Source organism: Buteo buteo, chromosome 5, assembly GCF_964188355.1.
Source record: "Buteo buteo chromosome 5, bButBut1.hap1.1, whole genome shotgun sequence".
NCBI classification, from domain to species: Eukaryota; Metazoa; Chordata; class Aves; order Accipitriformes; family Accipitridae; genus Buteo; species Buteo buteo.
Genome location: NC_134175.1, coordinates 52,073,842 through 52,079,841, shown reverse-complemented (window position 1 = coordinate 52,079,841; position 6,000 = coordinate 52,073,842).

Genomic DNA, 6,000 nt, shown 5'->3' with positions numbered 1-6,000 from the left:
GCTGATTCAGTCCCTAGGCGATGCACTGAGGCGGGTACAAACCGAAAATTCTTCTGGGACACGTATCTGAAGACAAACACACACGTGTCTAAATATATCCACAGCCCTCCCCGCTCCCTGCAGATTTTCTTTTCCTCAGACACACACACACACAACAAGAACTCCTCAGGGTAACAAGACACATATTTTTAAATATCAGCATGCAGGAGTGGTTCCTGACCAGAAAAAAAAAAACCCATTGTTTTAGCCACAGCTGAATTTGAATATAAAGGTGAGGGCTGCAGAGGCAAACAACAAAAAGCAGCTTCTGGAAGCCATGGGTGAGTTACCAACATGCTGTGATATCCTCATACTATGCACGTTGGCAGTTCTTCCTCGCAGATCTTCATTGCCTTGGGCACAGGCAGCAAGTCCTGCTGCTCCTGAGAGCCCCAGGTCTTCCTCCTCCCACGCTCTCCCCTGTGGATTTACACCAGAGCACGAACGGGATCTAACTCTGACAGCTAAAAGGCTTTTTCCACTTTGTTTCCCAAAATGTGCTAAAATTTTTGCTCTTTTTTTCCTCCTTCCCTCTTCTTAGCAGACAGACATGCTCCTGGGGAAAGCCTAGACGCGTGGGAGCCCGCAGCCGGAGGGGTACGTAGGGCTGCCATGGGGAGGGCTAAACCACGTCCAGCATTTTGTGTTTCCAGAGACTTCCCCAGCCCTCCAGAGCAGCAATTTCCATGCAGCCAGCAATCCCACGCGGTAGATATTTAGTTAAAGAAGTTATCTGGGGGCTAGCTGCATCCACGTCGTTTCTTCATACCAGTTTTGTTGTATGCAGAGCAAAAGAAAGGCGACGTTTATACAACCGGGGAGCACAAAGGTTATCACTTTTATTTGACTTTTGGTTTTTGAATGCAGTACTACTGTCCCTGCGTTGCTTCTGGAGGTATTACGAAACTTGGCCCAGAGCCTGCAGATTTCCTTTCAGCTTTAATGGTCCGTTCCAAGAAAAAGTGGCTAGGAAGAGTTTCCTGACAAACTATGGGAAAATTTCACACGAAGCGCGTTGGGAAACAGAAGACTGCAGCTCAGGGCTGAGCTGCCCATCACATTACATCGCCTGAAATGAGACACCGCGGCCGACAGCCCCAAATACCGCAGGGCTGAGCCAGCTGCTGCCGAGGAGAAACAGAACAGGATTTTTTCCCTACTAGGAGGGTGAAAGCAGCACGGCCTTCGCAAAAGATTCATGGTCTCTCCCATGGTCACTAAAGCCCTGAAATCTGAAGGATGCTTAACTGGGAGTGTGATGAATGCTCTGGCTGACTCCAGGCAGGTTCCCAGGTCCCATGTGATGGTGTAGCTCTTTGAGATGACACCGGGCAGTGCCGCTTATTTTTATGTGCTATTTTGAGTTATATTTAAAGCACTCACCCATGGCTCCAGGCACTTTCACGATCATTTAAAGTGTGCATGAACCTCAAGGAGGTTCTCTGTGTCCATGTGGGCGAGGCTGTTCCCTGGGCCACGGGAGGACAGCTGGATGCAGGGGGGGCATTGCCCCTTGGTACCCAAAAAGCCATGCAATCAGCCGTGTTCCTGGGTAGGTAATTTATTTTTGTTACTTATTATTAATTATATTATTCAATAGGATTATTCCAAATTGTAGCCCTGCCGAATGCCCTCACACACCATCACCTCTTGATGACAGATGGGCTGGGGATGGTGGTGAGGAACCTCATCTCTGCTCCTTGCTGCTGTGCTCTGGCAACCACCACTGGCAATGATGGGCTTGAGCGATGCGCTCCAACGGCACCATCCCCTGTCCCGTCGGAGCATCCCTGCCCTTGCAGGTGCTCCAGGGGGAGCTCACTTCTGTGCGTAAACCCTATAAACCAACAAGGTGGTCTGAGGAGGAGCCAAGATGAAGCTGTTAGCTTTGCAGACCCAGTAACAAACAGGAAGAAGTAGCGATGTTTACCACCTGGTAGGCGAGGATGAGATTCTTCCAGGGGAAAAAAAAGAAGCTGAGGTGTGTGTACCAGCTCCGGTCGGGTACTTGCACAGTCACGAGTGCTTTCTGCCTGTTAGCGTTCCTGCCACGGCTTTGGAAACTGGGTTCGTTAACTGTCTGGCCTTAAAAGAGAAGAAATAGCACTTGAGTATCCATCACCTTTCATTTTCCCTTCCTGGCTCATGTAACCATGGCAAAGGAGCCTACGCTAGCCTGTGCGATGGCATAATTCATGCCAGCCCCCATCCGTTTTCTGATTAAACCGCTTGAAGCAGAGCTATGTAGTCTTCACATCTTTCCAAGTCTCACGTTAGCATTGCCGCTGGGAAAACACTGGGATTTTGTGCCTGGGCACAGAAGGGAACATGCTTTGCTCCGGTCTGTGAACGATACCTGCCCCTGCCGCTCCCCTCCTTCCTCCGGTGCCTGGTGTGTGGCTCATTGACGGGAGGATGGAGATAGTACGGGAAACCCACGCAGGCAGCTGTCAGAAAACGAGCTCACTATAAAAGCAACATATGCTGCACTGAATTACGAGACCTTCAAATCACTACAAGAAGCGCTTAAAATATTCCTGAATTTAATTACAAGGCTGTATACGCTTTAAATGCATGAATGTATAATGTAGACTTGGGCTGTGACAAGGGAAACTCTTCTTCCACATGCACTCGAAGGGGCTGGAAGGGAAAATCCCCGGAGGGTGCAGCGGGACAATTAGTTGGGATCCACGGAACCGTGTTGCCCCATTGCTAGCAGACGGGATGCCACCACAGATGGGTGACATCCTCTGGTGCTCTGTGTCTAGGAATGCTGAGCCAAATGAAGGCACATTTATACTAAGGGGGTGTGTGTAAATCTAAATTATCAAAGACATATTAATCACTATGAAATTGTTTGGGTTGAACTCTTTCAAAAATGCTTTTATTCCTAAAAAGCTTGCATGTACTTGAACAACTCACCGCTTTTCTATGTCACCTGTCCTGATCTCACGTGGTGTTCGTCAGACAGATGAGCGTTCATCCCTGACTAAATATATTGTTATTACCTTCCACCAAGTTAAATGCTTTGTGTATCGTGCCTACAAAAATGAAGATGCACTTAACATAACAATGTGGTTATTAGCTTAATGGCAGGAAGAGAAAACTTAGGGATGAGAATTAAAGCACTGCTCTTGCAGCATGTCCCTGAGGAAGGATCCCTGTGTCCGGGATACCCATGAAGGCAACTCACCCCCCGAGGTCTCCTGGCAGGCATCCCACTGGCAGATTAGCATCGCAGTGGCTAACACGACAAGAGAGAGGGAGCCTGGATGGGTGATCACATTGATTTGTAGTAGATTATTATTATTTTCCTACTTTAATTCATGGAGAACTCAGATTTCATGTGTTTTCCAAGCAAAGAAACAACTGTTTGGTAAAGACTTTGATTTGCAAGCAGGGATGCATCATTGGTCTGGAAAACTAATCACCATGAGCCAGAGCATCCTCTATGTTTGCAAGAGCTGGGGATGGTGCAATATTCCTGCCCAAAAACCCACGGAGGTGCCAGGGCGAGCTTGTGCAGCAAGCCTGGGGTTTTCAGGAGGTAGAAAAAAGCCAGAGCCATCATTTGCAGGTTTGACACAGGGAAATTTGCTGGTCTCTTCCGACTTTCCATCAGTCAGCATTCCCACCACTGCTGCCCTACCCAGTGCAGAAGCACAGCTGAGATGGCAGCACGCATTGCGCCCACAGGCTGGACGGTATCATTTAGCACAAAGTTATCAACAAGGCACTTAGATGACAGCCAAGTCAGAAATGAGGTTTGCAGTCTAAATACAGAAACGGAGAACGCACACATCGTGCCAGGTAACGCAAGCAGTGACTCATGCTTTGCAGCTACGTCACGCTCGGGATTTTTCTGCAGGAAACGCTTACCGGGAAAAGCAACGGCAACCATTGTATTCGGTTCATTTTAAGGCTGGAGAGAAATCAGGGCTACAGCTGAAACGGCTGCTCAGGGCTTGCCAGGGCTTTTATCACTTGACCTGATTTCCAAAGCTCTCAGGCTCCTCTTTGGTGTCAGTAAGTATTGGGAAGAGCTGAGCAGAGATCGCAGGCACGTGGCCATGTCCCTCCGTGTCTCACCAGCACCACGAGCATCAAACGCAAAACCTTCACCTCCAGATTTCCAACCCCATGGCACCGTGTGCCCGAGAAAACAGCGTGAGCAATCAGGTCCCTGCTTTGGACTTGGGCTGGCACAAACACTGGCAAAGGACGGGGCTGAAATAGGGTTTTGGGGCTGTGCACCTACATCTTGGCCGTGGTCGTTAGCTGTCTCAGTTCTCAGGGGCTAAGCAAAACCAGCTTCAACAGCCCCAGTGCCCGTCAGGGTTTGGTGGCACTCACTCAAAGATCAGCCACGGGTACCAAAAGAAGGGGACGGGGCGGTAAGGCCCATCAATCCATCCCGTCCCACACTTCTGGCCAGAGGCCGGGGTCCGGTGCCAGAGGTTGGCAGCGCTTCTGAAGCACCGGGCCCTTGCTAGGGAGGAGGGATTCAGCTAGACTAACGACTGCTTTAATTAAATACGGCAATATCATTAACCCGCTGGAGTTCATCAAATTAGTGTTGCAAATGAAAACCGCATTGGCCTCATTTTCATAAGGCAGTTTCAAGAGGGAAAATAGCATTTTGCTCGTGAAGATGATGTTTGCTTTTCCGATAAAACAAAACCTCTTGTCCCTCTGGAGCTTTGGCTCAGTTCAGTTCTCAGCAAAATATTTATTTTGGCCCTTCCTTGTTTTTAGGGTACCTCTAGTGAAGGCACTTGACATGATAGGGGATTGCTGCAGGAAAACGGTGAGAAAGAGGGAGAAATAGGGGGCTTTAAAAAAGGACTTTTGGGAGGAGGAGATGCTGGTATCCTTCCTCTAGCGCATAAATCATTTCTGTAGTTCAAAATAAACTAGCATCTGTGCTGCTTGGACCGCTGCCATTTATTTTCTTATCTTTCTTGTTTGCTGAAGGGTGACTCAGTGGAAAGCCAACAAGGTGCCCACGGGAGCGCTGCTGGGAATGTGCTGATGTCACCGACTGCATCGCAGCCGAAGGGCTCGAGGGCTGGGAGGGGGATTCCCACCTGCTGGAGAGGAAGGAAGAGGAGCGATAGGGATCCCTCCGCTAGCACCCTGGCTCTTAGCCCAGGCCACTTTCCTTGCTTATGTTGCACTGAGGCGAGAGTCTCTTAAATAAATAGAAGCACTGCTTCGTACGTGAGGGCTGGCACCCCGCCGGCACAGGGGGAGCGTCCCTCTCCCCGGCGCTTGTCACGGCACCTCGGTGTCAACCGAAAGCTTGGGCTTTCCTAGAAAATCAAACCCCTCTCGTCCGTGGCTCATCGCCAAGCTCTTGGGCTTGTATGCCCTGCGAGCAGCACGGGGGGATGCGGTGTACCCCAGGCTCTCCGTGCTCCTTGCTGGGATCCCAGGGATTTCTGTCTTCCCCATGAAATGCTTGGGCTGGCTTATACTCATCAGAGTTTGAGACATTGGGAGTTGCTTGACTTTGTTTCCACGTCTCTATTAATCACCTCTTGAAAATTCAGGAACATTTTGCAAGGCTGAGTAAGATTAAGGAGTCAGGGAGCATGAGTCCCTTTAGGTTGAATGGTCTCCAGACCCCAGTGGTCCCCAGGAGATGCTCCTCCATTTTTTGGCATTGCAGGGGCATCACTAAAACTGGTGACCGAGCTTCTCCTGTGAAGGGATCCAGAGGAGCCAACCAATTAACCCAGCTCCATCAGCAGCTCCCGGAGGCAGGACGGGAGATTCACGCTCTGCCCTGGGAAGGGATGGGCAGTACAGGAGGGTTCCCATCAGCCTGGATGGCCCCACGCTGCCAGGGCAGAGAGGGCACTTGGCATTAACCCCAGCGATGAAGCAACCCTGCGCTTTTGCAAACACTTTGAGCGGGGTTTCACAATAAGCAAAGCCGATTTCTCCACCTACGGCCCT